The sequence below is a fragment of the Stegodyphus dumicola genome, chromosome 9 (genome assembly GCF_044657685.1).
Source record: "Stegodyphus dumicola isolate Sdum_Otavi_A_Nest chromosome 9, ASM4465768v1".
In the NCBI taxonomy this organism is placed as follows: Eukaryota; Metazoa; Arthropoda; class Arachnida; order Araneae; family Eresidae; genus Stegodyphus; species Stegodyphus dumicola.
In genome coordinates, this window is record NC_140776.1 from 152544601 (window position 1) to 152563969 (window position 19369).

Here is a 19369-nt window from a genome sequence, read left to right on the forward strand (position 1 = left end):
GTTACCATAAATAACTTGTCTAGCAATGGGTCTACCATAAGTCGTATCACTCGCCAAAAAAAATCGCCAAAATCCGTGCAATCGTCTACCAAAGTAGCACCTATTTCAATTTCTTCAGAGGGTTTTATTCAAGATGAGTTTACAGATTGTTAAATTAAAGTTCTCTTATTGGTTAAGAGTACGGTGTTAAACTGCTTGGCTAATCATTAAATTCATTTACAGGCAAGCTTAGGATTAAAATTTATTGCACGCAAATCAATTAAACAGCAAATATTTCTGCTGACTCCTCTATGCATCTTTATAAATTATTTTACATATTTTTGGTACGGTTCAGTTAAAAAGTAAGGGATATTAAAATTTAAAACAGAAACTGGTTGGTTAAATCTAAGCCTTATTCGAATATTGAACAAGCCTCATTCTGTTACTGAACAAGTTGATCTTAGTGTGCATTCCAACTCAAGTCATCTGTATGAATGAACGGCATCTTCCTTTAGAGAATTACCTACAAATCCCTTAGCAATCAGTCCTTAGGTGCATTTAGTAAATAGTTCATAGGTGCGTTGCCTTAAACAATAAACCAATGCATTTTAAATGATGTGTATGAAATAGGAAAAATACTATTAGTTATAATTGTATGAAACAGAAACATTATTAAAAAATATGTTCATGGTGTCACGAGTATTATGTGAAACATAGTTCGACAACTCGATTATTTCTCTTAGCTGAAGAAAATGTGCTCTTTGTAACACTTCTCAAAGAGAGTTTGCTGTGTCTACCCATAGTTAAAGATATAAGTTTCAGAAATGAGACAAACGGGGTTCTGAACTGAGCTCTTAATACACTCCTAAGATAAATGACACAAAAAGCAATAACTTCCTACAAAAGAAAAGTACTTTTGCTTAGTTAAGAAAAAATGAACGTAATGTTACCCCGCCTAAAATGCCACATTGAAATAATTACAATGAATACAAGCATACGGAAGTAAAATTTCACTCAATTTATAATTCAAATTAGACGTATAATAAAAAACCTAATGCAAAATTATTATACATCAATTTTATTTTATCGAAATGATAACAGCGCTATGTCTAAATTTTTTAAAAGAAAAATCAGCATTTCATCATCAACAAACGAAAGAAAAAAGGCAGAAACGGAAGTAACAATGAAAACAATATTTTCAAGCAAACCAGTAAGAGTAACAAATACAATGCACTTGAAACTAAAAATCGATGATTAATTTTCAACACAGGACAAAAGGGAAAAAGAAATAGAAATTAGCTTGCACTTTATAAAAAATCCGACGGGTTCTGTAAAAATAACAGCTGTAGTCAAAGTAAAAACAATTAACAACAAACTTGACAACAAGTAGCAAAAATAAATCTGAAATAATACCTTTTGTTCCAATCAGCAGCTGCTAACTCGTAGCATTATGCTTTTTACTTCCGTGTACGAAGTCAAAAGGAAGTACTGTAATCGCGAAAAATTTCAGGTATCATGTTTCAACGAAAATATCCATTCTGACCGCTATCGAATGCAGTTTGTTTTTGCGTGACATCTGCACGAAAGGACAGAATTAAGGACTCTTTTTTTTTCCCCCAAAAAATATTATAAAACTGGTTTAAAATCAATTCTGAAGAGAACTATTCGTGGCGTCTGTGCGTACGTATGAATTCTGAAGAGAACTATTCGTGGCGTCTGTGCGTACGTACGTACGCACAAACGCCACATATCCACGCCACGTACGTATCTCGCATAAATCAAAAACAAGCAGCCTCAGAACAGTAAAATTTTGCATATAGAACTGCTATAACATACAGGTGTGCACCTCGTATTTTGATTGCAATCGGCAGCACCAAAAAAGTATCCATATATCCACTTTGTTACTCGGCTCAGTGATCTCAGTTTCTTTATTCTTATATTTTTATAAATTGTACCGTTTTTGCTTTAAAAATGGTTGAATTATATTGTTCGTATCTTTCGGTTAACGTTTTTATGCCTTTAGTAAATCTGCATGCAATATTTGTAGAATTATCAACAATTTAAAAGTTGTTTAAGTACAGATAATCCTAATTATTTTTAGTATATCAGCCATCTTTGTTTACATTTGAAACTTAGAAGAATAACGGATTTGTTGCCAATCTAGAGAAAATAAGCTTCGCAATAACAAAGATAACGCCTTTTTTTTATTGCGAATCAAATCATGCTTAATCCATTCTGGATTTTATTCGGGGAAATAAATGATTAAGATTTACTTCATAATTTTTAATATAGATATTTTGAGTTTTTATGTATTTTTGCCTTGTCGCGAAGTGAAAACTGAATTAATTGAATGTGAAATACTAAATCGTCTGTGAAAAACTGTTTTTTTTTTGTTTTTTGTTGTTGTTGTTGTTGTTTGTTTGTTTGTTTTCTTAATTTTTTTTCCACATCGTTTTAGATTTATTATAGTTTTCGAATAGAACACGTGGCAACGATTAGCTAATTCTTAAGATGATATTGTTACGAAATGTCCAGTCGCGGTAAGATGGCTTCCCCGCAATGCAGTTTTAGGGTTGCCATAAAATGCAAAGGAAGGCAAAGTTGCCACATTTGGCGACAAAATTGGCGATATGCCATGGACGGATGGATAACCTTCTGGAACAAATTCTTACCGGTTTAGCCCAGAATGTTCTCGAACACAAGCCGAGAGCTATATAAACCCTGCCGGTCCGCAGTCAGTTAGAGTGTGCCTCGTCCAGAGGGTGAGTGTGAGAGTGCCTCGTCGAGAGCGAGTTAGTGTGTCTCATCTAGTTAGTCCGTGCGGAGACGATCGACTTGACAGCCGGCCAGCGAGTGCCGAGTGGGTAGTCGAATGCATCGAAGAATCTCTTTGTGTATCGCGGTTACTGTATCGTCGAGAGAGTGTGTTAAGCTCCGATAACGACTTAACCGAAGAGTCGTGATCTGTGCTCTATGTGTCGTTGAGTGCATCGCGAGTTGTAGCGTGGAGAGTCTCGAGAGTACGTGGGGTTCCGAGAACGACCGAGCAGAGTCGAGAGCTGTAGTCTGGTGCTTTGCAGTGAAGGCTGTGTCGCTGATTGTTCTAGCGTGTTTATAGTAGATCTTCGACGACTGTAATAGTGTTTTGGAGTTGACCTGATTAATATTGATAAATAAAATGTTTTTCGATACTTCATAAAGTGTCGTCGTTATTCACTCCAAATCCACATGAACCCCGTACGAACGTGAAGGAAACGTAAAAACTGGTGTCAGAAAAGTAAAACGTAACAATATAAATTTTGTGCATTCTGAGTTAAAAAATGATACTATGCCAGGAAACTCTCATCGACATGCGCCTTTTAGGCTTCATTCTCACTGAGCTGTCAAAATTACACTTTTATGTAATAGTTCCGGTGATATGTTTATAAGTTGAAGTTTTTTTTTTAAATGAATGAAATGTAGCGCTGTTAAGTGAACCTAGCGCCAGAGTGTCGCTATGGTAAACAAATGTAGTGAATTTTAAAGAATGCATTTATTCTGTTGTGGTTTATTCGCTATCGACAAAGTTGATTTAATTCAAATGAAAAAAAAAAAATGCGTATAATTTAATATTCCGTACAAGGAAGTCATGTGGTTCAGATTTTTTTAAAATTTATATACGAACAAGCACATAGAAAAGCTATTAAATATATTCATACGCTTAATTTCAAAGTAATTATAGCAAGAAGCGGCCCATCAGCTGCCAAGCGGTAAAGTCGCTGAACACTAGTAGTCCGGTCAAGATTTAGAATCTCGGCGAACGGGCTAGCTACATGGGCGTTTTCGTGGCTGTCCCCATGTACCGAGTAGCCGAGGTAGCGTCATTTAGAAAGTCCTCCACGAGGGCATACCTCTTCCAGGCAGATATCCCTCGAGGGCTTTGCCATAATTAAATAAAACCAAAACAAAATAGAGTAAGAATTCGCACTGCTTTTCTTAAGTGCTTGCTCGCACCAGTTGATCTGGAAAGATTATAGTAGTGTTGCTTATGCTCACTTTGTCCAAAGAGTTTGTAAGTTGTAAGAGTTTGTTTCCCTTACAAATTCTTTGCTTTGTCTGACGTAAATTCCTCGTGGCAAGGAGTGCTAGATTACGCCTGTCGTTAACAACACCATTCAGGTGACAGTGCGATTTAGCTCAGTTCCGCCCCCAATTTTAATGGAGAGCACCCCGGGTGGGACGGGTCCGAGGATCTCCCCCCCCTTCCACCAAACCACACGAGAGAACTTTCGGCTCGCTATTTAGAGTGCCACCATGCCGCACCGACACTATACATACAGTAATAGTTAACCATCGATTCCGATGATTACATTCTCATTTTTAGTCATTTTGAACATTACATTGTTTTTCGACACAAATTTATGAAAATTAACACAAGAATCAAGCTCATACTACCAGTTTTAAATCTGTCTATTCAAATACTGATATTTATTTATATAACATATTCTTAGCTATCAACAATTCAGTAACGTAGCTTTACCCACTAAATACTTCTTATAATAAAGTCACTTGATGCTTTGTTTTGAAACAATCACGTAACTACTCTTCAATTAAAAAGGGAGAGCGCGAACGCAATCCCAGCTACCAAAAATTATGCACCCCAAGCAACCGCAATTTGCGGATGTGGCGAACGTCAACCCCTCGAAGTGCAATGAGAGGCCTCGGCTCGGGGGAGCCTCCTTGTTGATCAAGGCGTCCCTAGTGCCAGGTAAGTATGCTCAAGAACGAAAAGTGAAAAATAATCACTAAATGTTGAATGTATACATACTGGTGGATAAACAGTGGAAAATTTTACAAAATTCGCGGCTAGATGGCGCTCTTCCACAGTACCTATCCTTTTAAATTGCTAATTCAAAATGATAGTATTTTTTATGGCGATTATTATTATGCATAATAGGATGTAGATTGTCTTCTTTCATCTTTTCTTGTGATTCACGGACGCATTTTGAGTACTATTTACCGAAATTCGATAGTGCATATTTTTGTAACCTGTAAGAATATACATACATCATCTTTTTCTAATTATCTGTATATAATATTATGTATAATATTATAATATCTGTATATAATATTATGTCTTCGTGGTGACCCAGGAAACGGTCTCCGGACGGATACGTTATGGACGCCTTTTTGTTATGTATTCGTATAAATGTCGAATGTCCTGTTGATTAAATGTTTAATGAAGAAAAATTTGCCAGTATTAATAATTCGACGCAATAAACATCCATCTCAAATATCATAGGTACTAAGATTGTTGTTAGTGGAGAAAATCCTTTTTGGAATATTGCAATTAATATGTTAATTTTGCCGATTGAAATGCAGAAGTGGGAGAATTATATAGCAAAATAAATATAGTCAATTTTCTAATACTAAAGGGTATATCTTTCTTAAAATTCGTATTATGAGCACTTTCTGCTAAGACCTGCGCAACGGTAGAGGGCGCTGAGAGCGCCAATGCGTGTGCAGTTATTCGATAAGAGGTGTGACGCACTGATGGGAGATTCTGAGATTGAGATATTTACTTATGACTTACTTTTTTCTGGTCATTAACTACTACAGAGGTTTCGCCAGTAGATCGCATTAAAGTGCACTAGACAAAGAAAGATATTTTCAAATAAATGGTACTAGAGAAGTACCAACACCCGTGGGCGAAGAAAATTCAGCTGCGTAAGCAGGCATATCTTAATACTTACGAAATTAGGCGTTCATCACAATAGTTGTGCAGTGATAAGCAATGGCATTAAACTGAAACATGCAGGCAGGTGCAGTGAGTTGTACGGCAAATGCAGGTGGTGAGTGCATAGTAAGAGTGCAGGATAAGCAGTAGCGAGACATGAAAATGGCACGAAGACAGTTTGAAGCTGTGAATGGCAGAAGAGTTATTGAGAAGTGGAATATAATAATGCCAATGCCAATGATTTGAAAATTACGGAGTTCCTATGGTTCAAAACCATTTACCTCCTCATCAGAATTAATAAAAGCGAGCAGAAATGGGAAAAAATTTTGCATAAGTGAGTTACTTGATGCACACTAGAGGGAGCCACTGGCTCAAGAAAGTTTAGGGATAGAGATGAGATAATAAAAACTTAATAATCATAATATTTTTTATAAGTTTTTAGGTTTTATAATATAATAATCGGTTATTGGAATATATTCCATTAAATCAATTTATATTTATTGATTGGTGATTATTGATTTTGGTTTAGTTATATTTGATGTGATATTATGTTTTACTGAACCACCATATATTCGAGAAACTTGGATTTCCACTGAATCTTCATACCACTGATGTGCACTTTTCATAACAGTGAAATTAAAGAATTTCCTGAGAAAATGAAAAATTATTAACCGAATAAAAATTATCCTAAATAAAATAAATTCGAACTTATGTCCCCAAAATATGTTCGACGATCAGTAATACTTAGCCATCCGTTCCAGTCATTTTGGAAATTACATTACTTTTCGGCACAAATTTATGAAAATTAACACAAGAATCAAGCTCATACTACCAGTTTTATATCTGTCTATTCAAATGCTGATATTTATTTATATAACATATTCTTAGCTATCAAAAATTCTGTAACGTAGGTTTACCGAATATATATTTCTTATGATAAAAAGTGTGAAAAGCCAGTTGATGCTTTTTATTGAAATAATCTACTCTTTAATTAAAAAAAGGGAGAGCGCGAACGCAATCCCAACTAACAAAAATTACACACCCCAAGCAACCGCAATTTGCGGATGTGGCGAACGTCAAGCCCTCAAAGTGCAATGAAAGACCTCTGCTCGGGGGAGCCTCCTTGTTGATCAAGGCATCCCCAGTGCCAGGTAAGTATGCTCAAGAACGAAATTTGAAAAATAATCAGTAAGTGCTGAATGTATACATACTGGTGGATAAACAGTGGAAAATTTTACACTTTATATTTTCGTGAATTTCTACAGTACCCATTCTTAAATTGCTAATTCAAAATGATAGTATTTTCTATGGCGATTATTATTAAGCATAATGGGATGTAGATTTCCTTCTTTCATCTTTTCTTGTGTGCTTCAAATCAAAGAATATCTAAGGAGAAGAATGAAAGCTTCCATAGACGCAATGTAAACCTGTTTCGCCTCTGCGCCGCTGTACCGAAAAGCCACGGCTATATAGTAAAATAGCAGCGCAGGGTGGAATGAAATAGTGAATTCCAAGGAGATAGTAATTTTTTTTTACTTTGAAATAACTCAAAATGTTTTATTTTCATACATTTCTGAAGTTTTATGAGCAAAAGTTAGTTGGAATTTTGGGGGAATTATAGAAATCTTGTCCAATTTTTACTTTCAATTTAAACAGCGAGCTATACGAAGACAAAATTTAAATGAAATAAATTTCTTAATACTAATAGGATTCAGAGACTTTTGTTTTAGATAAATTGTGAAGTTGATCTTTTATGTTCTTACCTATTATTGTTTCGCATGGAACATCCTAAAATTCAATTGCAAAATGAATAAATTTTATTATTTTTATATGCTTTATTTTCCCCCTTAACACTTCTTTCTGTAAATCCACATAATTGTTTTTCATTTGATATAATAGCCAGCATTAATTTATAACTTGGATGTTAAATTTCTAACAAATCTGCAATTAATTACATAAATAACGCTATTTTGTAATTCTTTTCATATGAAGCATATTATTAAATATTAAAATAAAGAATAACACACTTTAAGTAAAACAATGACATTTATTGACATTTCTCAAGTTTCAGAATATACATATGCAAAATAATTTTAAGCATCTTCGCAAATGCCAATGAATTTTTTAGACAATTATTTGGAATGACCATTATGAAAACTATGAGCAATGTTTGCAGCCAAGAGCCAAAAGCATATCACTTAAATTAACAAATACAAAATTACACTTAAAAGGGCTTTTAAAGAATTTTGCATAAATTATTAAAATAACTGATTTCATTCTTTTTTCGTAAAATATTCAATATTTATTACATTTATTAATATAAGATTAAATACTTAACTTGAAAATCAGACCTATAGGTATTATTAAAACCTGGGAAGAAATTTTGTAAATAATTTACCGAATCAAATAAATATTGTTATATCAAACAATATTGTAGCCACTGGGACAAAAATTATTTCAAATTATAAAATTAGGAATAAATTTTTTTAAAATAAAAATTACAAAAATGACTATTTTCCACCTTCGCTATACAACTAATAATTATAAAATTGCTGTATGCTTGGATTTTTCATAATTTTAATTTTGCAAGAAATCTATTTAATCCAAAATTATTCAACAAAGGAGTACATTTAGTTCTGTAAACTTATAAAGGGGGGAGCACATGCCATACAATACATAATAAATTTTTATGAATCCATAAGTTAAAATTTTACAGTGAAATTTTAAAAGCAAAAGTTGCATATAACTAAAACAGGAAAAAATAATTAAAGAAAATTAAAAGCACCCCTAAATAAATTGAAAACGCTGAAATACATTATGATTATCCGACAACCACTTTAAAAAAATTACCATGAAAACTTTTAGACAATTATTTGGAATGACCATTATGAAAACCAAGAGCAAAGTTTGCACCCAATAGCCAAAACCACTTCACTTACAGCATTACATTTAAAAAGTCTTTTAAAGAATTTCACATAACTAGAACCAGGTACCTCTGACTACAGCAACAAAGAACCTTTTTCCGATCAACGTGGTAAAAGCTTGCTAATATGGCCGGCGGCATGCTGCTTTGTTGCCTCCTGATGTTATTTCGCACATGCGCAGTGAGGTACGGAGGGTGGATGGATTACCCCTTTAAAATAAGCTTCAAGTATATACATAATGTGTCTGTTCGGTCTGACGGAGCCCCATTTGCCTCGAGGTACCTTTACTTCTCCTTAGATATTCTTTGTCTTAGCTATTAACAATTCAGTAACGTAGGTTTACCCAATAAATATTTCTTATAATAAAAAGCGCAATAAGTCAATTGATGCTTTAAATGGAAATAATCATGTTACCTACTTTTTAATTTAAAGGGAGAGCGCGAACGCAATCCCAGCTACCAAAAATTATACACCCCAAGCAACCGCAATTTGCGGGTGTGGCGAACGTCAACCCCCCGAAGTGCAATGAGAAGCCTCCGTCCGAGGGAGCCTCCTTGTTGATCAAGGCGTCCCCAGTGCCAGGTAAGTATGCTCAAGAACGAAATTTGAAAAATAATCACTAAACACAGAATGTATACATACTGGTGGATAAACAGGAAAATTTTATGCCTGATATTTTCGTGGATTTCACAAAATTCGTCGCTAGATGGCGCTCGATGGCTCGTACATTTACAAGTATGTAGGAGGTACTGGCCCGGGCCCTACGGCACGGCAGACCGCGACGCTAACCACTATACCGATTGGGCGGCAGACTAGTATTGATCGGAGGAAGCATAGCTTTCCGTTTCTGCTGAAGGTTCGTAAGTACCCTTTATAGTGGTTAACTGAGGGTAAAACCAAGTGTTTTGCTATAGGGAATCTGTCTTTTATAAGTATAAATATCATTTCAGGCCACCCAAATTGTCCAAAGTTTATGGCAGTAAATAATCAATCTCTTTAGTTTGTAAAATTTTAGTTCGACTAAAGCTAAATTTTAGTTTAGCTTTAGTTGTAATCCATCAAGAATGAAATAAATAAATAAATAAATAAAGGTTGTTGAATTTAGATTCTTAGGGTTAATTAGGCTGTGCGAATTACGGTAGTCTGAAGTATTCGGCCTATCGGCCTTTACTCGAAAAATTAGTATCCCTACTGTGCAGTCTTAGTGAAAATCTTAAACAGTACAATTTGTACGTCTTTCTTGGCGAAGCAATAGATGACGGTGAGACTTAGCCAGATTAAATACAACACCTAGTGCATTCCGTTTGATTGAACATGCAGAGTAGTCAAGTGAAGAATAATGACTTCCAATATCATTAAAAATTGTCCGAGTAATAAAGTTTTTGTATTTTTCGTAAGATAAATGTTCAAAGTTCATGGGAAAATACCAAAATTTTTAAAAAGATGAAGTAGAAGAATGAAAAAAAAAAAAAAAATTGTGGGCGGGACATAGCCTTGATCAATGCTGTGATGTCCAATAGTCATCTGACGAAAACACATTCTGAGCATGGACCTTATAAGAAATAGACTAACCCAATTGCGTTTTCTCCCTTGTCTGGCGCGTTCCCGGCTGTCACCTTGATCACATCCGGAGGAGTAGGGACGACTTTCAGAAATTAGCAATGGTTGGCTATTGCAGCGCGTACAATTGTCACGAAAAACCTGGTGGTAGTGCCTCATTTCACAAGTAAGAATTTTTAAATATTTTTATTTTTGACACTGAGATTGCTTTTTAAATACTTAGCATGTTTTTCAAGCATAATTAATTAACGTTCTAAATAATTATAAAGCTGTTGCATGCTTTCAGGCTTGTATATAGTTTTAGCTTTTCCTATGATGTAAGCGAATCTGTAACTACTTCTTTTAGAAAATAATATTTTAAATCTGAACTAACAGAAAAATTCAACCAAGTAATTTTCTCTTACAATTACTAAAACTATAACTAATAGTAATCTATAGCTAAATACTAAAATGCCTAAAAATGAATTTTTGAAAGTTTTTCTTTAAAATTTATAATTTTTTGCTGCTTTTTTAAATTATAGGTAAATTTTAATTTCTAGCATTATAACTGATCAAAAATAAGAATATTTAAGAACGAAAAGTATATAGTTAATTCTCTTTTCTGTTCTCCCTAGATTTCCTGATAATCCTAAACTACGCTCTTCATGGATTAAGGCTGTAAGAAGAAAAAATTTTACACCTTCAAAGTATTCGAAGCTATGTTCAAAACATTTTTCAGAAGAAGCATTTGAAAAAGGAGAACCAAGATACAGAATTTTAAAAAAAAGTGCTGTTCCATCGATTTTTGATTTTCCAACCCACATTGGTCCAACAGCCTCTTCCTCTCTCTCTCTCTCTAAATATATATTATATAGGTATGTGTATGTGTGTGTATTTACATTAATAGAAGATTAGATATAATCTTGTTTCTCAAATATTTGAAATAAAAAGTGAAGTAAGCAAATTTTTCAATGCAACAAATATCTTAAATTGTTTACTTTCATACATATGTATTTATGGATGTATAGTCATTCTGCTTAAAGTATTTACAGGTATATAAAATTACAAGGTTACTTTAGGCGCATTAATAAAAATTTAAGATTGGACATATAATATCTTGTATTTTATAGTAATTATTTTTTTTTAATTTATTTCTAGTTCCGCATAAGATTTTTTTATTTACTGCGAATTTTTTAAAAAAATTTTCATTACACTCAGAAAAGTTTATGCTCCGAATTTTATAAGTTATTAATATTGTCATAAATGATCATCTTTTAATACCATAATAATTTTGAAAACAGAAAAAATAAATAAAACAATCCTTGGTTTCTATAAACATTTGAAATGATAAATATTTGCTACTACTGCCTGAAAATGTTCACAAAATTTTTAAAAAATTTACCAAATCTTGTTTAATTTTACCTTATTTGTTTCATAGCATCATGTACTATGATTCTTACTTAATTTTATTTTATTTGTAGGCAAAAGTAAATTCATAAATTTTTTGCTTAGAGATTTTACCGTTTTATCAAAGTAATGATGTTTAGACAAGAATTACGCTTATGCTCAAAATGCAGTAAAAAAAATACTCAATGCACTAAAAAGTGGTTTCATGAGATATATAAAATCTTATTAGCAAAAGCTGTGATTTTTATTATCTCATCATTTATACAACGCATCACATTTAATAATTAAAAAGAGTTATGTGATACAAACGCCATATGTTTCAATGTTACGATAAACTAAATCGTCCCTACTCTCTCTTCCCGACATGTGTGCGACGCACGCCCCGCCCACTGGGTTAGTCTATTTCTTATAAGGTGGTGTATGGTGTATTTAATTATGGCAAAGCACACTAGGGCTATCTGCCTAAGAGGAGGGATGCCTTTCGTGGAGGACTTTCTAAGGGAAACTGGCTCGTATACACGTTACACATGGGGAAAACCACGAAAACACCCATGCAGCCAGCGCGTTCGCGGGATTCGAACCTCGGACCGAACTACCAGTGTTCAGCGACTTTACCGCTCGGCCGCTGGTGGGCATTTCTTATAAGGTCCATGATTCTGAGTAACTTGAGCACAGATTATTTACAATACGATACGATTTCAATAAAACTTGAACTTCTCGGATAAATATTAGCAATTGGAGCTAAAAAGATTTAGCAAAGATTATTTGCAACACGTTACGAGTTCTAATTCAACTTGATCTTCTGGGATAGATAACAGGATAAATAACGAAATTTCTTGAGTAAATATATACAAATGCGTACATAGATGTTTGACTACTTCCAATTATTATTATAGAAAATTGTCCTAGGACGTTTGAAGGGCTAGTTAATGCGGTGATCGTAATTTCCTAGATATCTAATGACATTGTGCTGATGATTATCACATTTGGAGTGAAAATGTTTAGATAATTGGAGAATTTCTTCGTTGATGGTGTTAATCTTGAAACCTTTTCTTATGACGGTGTTCCTGACGAACCATTGAGAGTCTGACATAATTCGTAAGAATATTTTGTTCGCTTTGTAATTTGGATCTGTGGGGTATTGGCGGTAGCAGCCCAAGCTGGAACTGCATATAGAACTATTGGACGAATGGATTGCAAATAAATTATTCTTTTGGTAGCATATTGGAGTTGCGATTTTCTCCCTAATAGAGGATAAAGCGCCATAAATGCTTTTTGAGCTTTATCTTTCACGTAGTCTGTATGTTGACGGAAAATTAAAGGCGATAACTCTCCGATGTTTGTGAAGTAACCCCTAGCGAAGTGTCATTCCATGGGCGCTGGTTTAAAATAGATTCATATAGTTGTACTATTATGCATCTTTTAAGTAATGTAAAACTTAGTTGTTTCCTAAACCTTTACTTAACTTTAGCTCTTCTTTTATGGTTAACTTAAATTACTATATAGTCTTGAGTTGGATATATGAGCTGTAGGGTACGTTGATTTATAAATTCTCTTAATTCCGTAATACTGGTATGGTGGAAATAAATCAAATACTTCAGTTCGATTTTTACTTTGGTATTTATCTCTAGTAAATATGTGTTTATGTGAGGGGAGAGACTTTGATATTTATCTTTATTACTTTGGTATGTATCTTTAAATTGAGTCTCTAGTCTCCTGTGAGGGGAGAGAAATCTTGCAAACAGGGGCGTAGCTAGAGTTTCCAGCGCCCGGGGTCAACTGAAGAATTTGCGCCCCTTTCTCTGTGCCAAGAATGGAAAACATTTCCTTAAAAGATTTCGTAGCATTAATTTGGCACCCCTGAATGCTGTGCCCGGGGACAGATGCCCCCCTTGCCCCACCCTAGCTACGCCACTGCTCGCAAACAACTATAATACTTGAGATAGTAAGGAAACCAGTTTTAAGCTAAATTATGATTTTGTAAGCTTTATGCGTTAACATCAGTAAAAACTAAAATAAAAATACCTAAGCTTCTACCTTACAGAAAAATAATTTCAGGCCATAACTATCACTAACAAAAAAAATTTTCAATAAATAATTAAATAAATGCCGATCAGAGGAAAACTGCTTTGTTGTTTTTGACACAGATTCTTATCATTGCGCGTTTTTCTTTCATACTGAAATTTATTCTTTCAGTTATTAATAAAATGGTATACGAAAACTTATCTAACTATTTACGGTTTTATGAAACTGAAAAAAAAAATGTGCATAAGCATCTGGACTCTCCACACACACACATACATTCACAAAAGGAGGGGACGGTGATTGAACAATTGTTTAATTTGGCAGTTATCTAATAGAAACAAAGTCCGCAGCAGATAATTATGCATCACTAAACCTAAATTCATAATTTCAAATTAAGTACTCAATATTAATTCACTATTCACAACTCAATAATTTCCTTTTTGTGCTCCAAAATGCCATAAATATAGTAAGTTTGATTATAATTATAAACATGACACACACAGTACGATATATTTCTCAAATACACGACTATTGCAACTAAACTTCCAAAACCAAACAGATTTTAATTAATTCTAATTCTGATTGCAATCAGCATTAAATATACAGTGCCATCTTCAAAGTTCTGTCTGCTATTTAAGGAAGAATAAAAGTGTGAATAAAAGCGTTTCGATTCCTAGCACGTACAATTATTTCAAATTCTCATTATTTCATAATTATCTAGAAATAATTTATCACAGCAATCAGTTGCGATACTTATAGCCTCTTACAAAACACACTCCAGAAACAAAGCATTTTGTTCAGGATTATTTAATTTAAATTCCTTACGTAATTACTGATCATAGATAAGAAGATAGTTATCTCATTACTAACATCGTCACAAATACGTAAAACAGTATTACAACCACAGTTCAACATAGCATTACAATGACGGTTCCTCGTTCTTAGGAAATGGTACTAAAATGATATCAATTGAATAGTAGGAGTTTTTTAACAACTATTATATTTATACATAAAAAATAATCTAACTTAAATGCATAAATTGCATCTTAGAAAATCCGTGATTCTTTCATAAGAAGACCTTACAGACACTGCCAAAAATATAGGCATGGTATACCACTAAAAACTTAAGAAATCCGTATTAATTAAACTAGTAGCAACATTTATTTGACCATAACTAACTTCAACCAGCAAAACATTTTATCCTGATCGTAACTAATTTCCGTAATATGAAAGCCCCTTGAAAAATTTAGATCAAATTTCATTTGAAAATGGGATTTATTTCAGTGAATACTAATAAAAATCAGAAAATTAGCATAAAGTTTGTGACATATTGCACTTGCTTACGACAAAGCGTTCTTAAATTCATCTCCAAAAACCTTTCTTTGTCTTTCATCATTTAACTGGTGAAATATAAGGCAATACTTGTGTGTAGGTTACACTATCTTTCTTACGAACGCCATTCACATAGTAACAAAAGAAATAAGCTTAATAGAAATCGGTTAATGCATATAGGACACTACAAATTATTTTTAAAAAGTTCTGGAAAGCACAATTTTAAAGAGCTAAAATTGAATATTCTTTTTTAACTTCCTTGTACGAAGCAAAGTGTAATTACGAAAAATTCTGGGTATCATATTTCAACGAAAATATCCATTTTGATCGCTATCGAATGCAATTTAACGATGTTTCTGCGTGACATCTCTACGTAAGGACAGAATAAAGGACTCTTTTTTCCCAAATGAATTATAAAACTGATTTAAAATGGATTCAGAAAAGTCTTTTTCATGGCGTCTGTACGTACGTACGTATATATGTATGCATCTCGCATAACTCAAAAACGAATAGCCTCAGAACGTTGAAATTTTGTACATAGGACTGCAAAAACATGTAGTTGTGCACCTCCCTTTTTGGTTGGAATTAGCCGCAGAAAAAGTATATAAATATGTATATATTACTCTGTTACTCGGCTCAGTGAGCTTAGTTCTTTTTTAATTTTATACCTTCGTAAATTGAGTATTTTTTGCTTAAAAATATGATTATGTTGTTCTTATCTTCCAGTTAAGGTTTTTATGCCTTTAGTTAATCTGCGTTCAATAGTTGTAAATTATCAACAATTTAAAAGTTCTTCAAGTGCGCCTAAGCCACATTTTTCTTAACATAGCAGCTATATTTGCTTACAGTTGAAGCCTGCTTACATATGAGCAGAATAGTGAAGTAAGTCTTTTTACACCTTAAGTGTCTTTTTGCCGAGTGGGATCAAAAAGAAACTTTTGGTTTCGTGCCCCGAAAAATTTGCATTCTTGCCTGCTGGCCCAATTGCTTGTTTTGCGTAAAAACTTTAATTTTAATTGTAAAAATTTTCTTAATTGTTTTAACTGTATTTGGTGGCTTGTGTTTTTCTATAGCTTTCAATTTTTAATGAAGATGTTTTGATTTTTTATGTATTTTTGCCTTGCCGCGAAGTGAGAACTGAATTAATTAAATGAGAAATATATCTCTAATGAAATTCGAGGAAATAAGTTTAAATGAAACGCAGGAAAAAATGCGTATGATTTAATATTCCATCTTGTGGTGTATCATTATGTATTTCGCCAGGCTGCCGAGAAGCCTCTAGTACCTTCGCATGTCGAAATTATTCGCAAGCATATGAATTAGATGCAAGGGCTGAATGCGGTTACAGTTACATACAGGGATTCTTCATTTATAGTATCAATCGTTACACAGGGACCGGACTAAAATGTTGCCAAATAGTGTTTGGCAACATTTGAAGTTTGAAGACCTTTTACCATTTATCGCCAAATTTGGCGATGAAATTAGTCTCCAAAAGCCGTCGATATCTCACCAATTTAGTGAGACAGCGATTTACTTATTGTTAAATAGACTTGTCCCCTGTAATCTCATTTTTCCGGCACAGCTTCGTACCTTTCATCTTCGTACATTTACCACCTTTTTCATGGTGCATTATACAAAAAAACACGATTTTATATATAATTTCATTAAAAATATTTACTTAAGTACAAAATTCGCAACAATATTGGAAATAACGCAATGCGTCGAAAATTATAAATGCTTATTTAAAAACATGGAATATTAAAAAAATAAACTACTAAATCAAAATAAATGTGAATTTGAAAATATGCAGATATTTGGCGATGCATCGCTAATTTGGAGATTTTACGAAATTTTAAAATTCTGCCAAATTTTATTAGAAAGTTAGCCATTTGAAGAGAAATTTCCATATTTAATAATTTGGTTTGGATCATCTATAAAATATTAAACAGCCCATTATTTTACGACTATGTATTTCTAGATAGAAGATTATATACATATTGACGAAAATAAAAAAAAAAAAGAGCTCAAGTTTGGAATACCTTCCTCGGTAAGTAACAGATTGTCATAACTGAAAACCAATTAAAGAATTCATAATGTAAGATTCGCAGCTTTCTTAGTCTTTATTTACTTTGCAATACAGGTGATTCATAAGGTAATTGCCTAGCTAACATACCGAAACAGCTGTATTCTTGGTACGCCATTATTACAATATTACCAGCTAATATTTTGTTTTCCTTGTTATATAGGAGAATGTTCACACAACATAAAATAAATTTACTTTATTCATATCGTACAATTGCTTTATATACATTAAGGTTCTCAAGTATGGTAGATATCGAATTCCCAGGGTACATATGACCTTGAGGGGGGTTGATGGAAAAGTAAATTTAAAATCACTAATATAATAAATTAATAGTCGGTAATAATTTTAGTTGGCATTGAAATTAAAGCGCTTTTTTAGAAACGTAACTTCAGCTGCTTTTGGATGAATACAAATGTAGATTAAAAATATCAAATTCAAGCAAAAAATGGAAGTTGTACTTCCATTTTTGCTTGCATTTCCAAGATCGTAGAAAGTTGAACCTTTTTTATCTTCACAAAAATATAAGAATAAGTTTAGATATAGAATTCTATGGAAATTTAATACTGAACCAAACTTCAATACCAAATCTTACTTTTGGTAAGATATACATATTAATATACCAAACATATTAATCTTAAACATATTAATCAAAAGTTCACCAAATATCGTCTTATTAGCAATGTCAGTCAATTCCACTAAGTAAAAGTTTTATTGTCATATCCCTCTTTATATATATATATATATATATATATATATATATAATTAATATATATATATATATAATTTATCAAGCAAAGCAGTAATAACAATTTTTAAAAAACCAATTTTGGTCTAGAAAACATCTTGCGCAATATGCTGCAAAATAAGTAAAATGTAAAATTTGTAGTAAGCTCGCCTAAAAGTTACCAAGAGCTGCTGCTCCAAAAGGTTCAACACGTTTTCAAAAAAATTAATACACATGAAAATCAAATCATTAGACATGTAAAACATTTAAAAATATTAAAAAACAGAAAAAGTTAAAAAGTAAGCGGAAAATGGTAAATTAGCCCAATTCGACTTCCAAACAGGCTTTTCAAGGGAAATTTCATTTATTTGAACGTCGAATCAAGCTAACCCCATTACGCGTTTCGCCGAAACAGACAATTGAAACGTTTTCGCTAAAAATTTCTTTAAAATTTAGACAAAGTGTCTTGGAAATTTTAATAGTCTCAATTCTCTGTTCCAATTTCCCGACGCGTCCGCACAGAATGACACATTAAGGTGTTAAAAAATGTTAATCAAAACCTAAACTTCCTAAATCTAGACTAAAATTAAAATTAAAATCAAAAACGAAAATAAATAGCAATGAGCTATTAGTCCTAAAAATACAAAAACATACGGGCTGGGCCTGCAAGCTTAAAGATTAACAATTTAATTTTTAAATAATAGATTTTAGAAAACTGTAATGAAAACCTGTAATTAATATAAAATAAAACAAAAATTAAGAAGAGAACAAACTAAGTGGGTCTTGCTAAGACCAAGAAAAAGTTGTAACAAAAGAAACGAAAACGTGTTGAACCTTTTGGAGCAGCAGCTCTTGGTAACTTTTAGGCGAGCTTACTACAATTTATATATATATATATATAATAAACAACCTAAAAATACCATTACTTTTACGCCCAGACATAATGATGTAATCATAAAGAGTCGATAAAATTTGAGAAATTCTGCAATAAAAACATTTTAAAGCGATAACAGAGGAAACTCCCGCGAAAAATATTTTATCATCATTTTGAAAGAGCTACAGTTACTAATTAGATAACTAGGCCAATTTACACACCTTAGTTGACATAATACTCTAAATTCACTTTTGTAACACTTGGTTCATTCACACGCAGTTCCTTGGGAAGATAAAAATCTGTTTGCCCTTGACATGTGTACCAACGTCTTAAGTAGTCACGAGAGCAATACAATCATCAATGAAAGTTTAGTAACGTGACAGCTACAAAGCTTTACGGTTTCCTTATTAAAAAGGGGAAGTAAGGTATAACACCTTTACTGAAAAAAATGTTTTAGGTGATTTATTCTTTATATCCTTTATAGCTGATATATTACGCTTAAAAGCAATTATGCCCATTTTATTCTTTCATCATTTACCTATACAACTAATTTTTTAATATTATTGTTTACTAGTAAGCTTCTATTCTCCAACGAATAAGTGAACACATGAAGCCCGCTATCATATGAAGTACATGGGAATGAGAATGGAAGAGTTAAAAAGAACATAATAAATCCAAATTTAATATTGTCTATACTGCTGGAATAATAAACTCGAAAATGTTCATGATTATATTTCGTACAACGGCCCATTTGCGGCTGAGTCGC

General features: G+C 32.9%; 1 protein-coding gene and 3 non-coding genes across 4 annotated transcripts in view; all 4 read right to left on the reverse strand.

Annotated features, from left to right (window-relative positions):
- The window catches only part of LOC118195520 (nose resistant to fluoxetine protein 6-like), a 152505-nt gene that overhangs the window by 93108 nt on the left and 40028 nt on the right, over positions 1-19369 (reverse strand). The gene's annotated exons all lie outside the window — the stretch shown is intronic.
- LOC118195523 (U1 spliceosomal RNA) lies at positions 4574-4734 on the reverse strand. The gene has a single exon (XR_004759279.2). It is a non-coding gene; the product is annotated as a U1 spliceosomal RNA (small nuclear RNA).
- LOC118195521 (U1 spliceosomal RNA) lies at positions 6694-6854 on the reverse strand. Its single transcript, XR_004759277.1, has one exon. It is a non-coding gene; the product is annotated as a U1 spliceosomal RNA (small nuclear RNA).
- LOC118195522 (U1 spliceosomal RNA) lies at positions 9049-9209 on the reverse strand. The gene has a single exon (XR_004759278.2). It is a non-coding gene; the product is annotated as a U1 spliceosomal RNA (small nuclear RNA).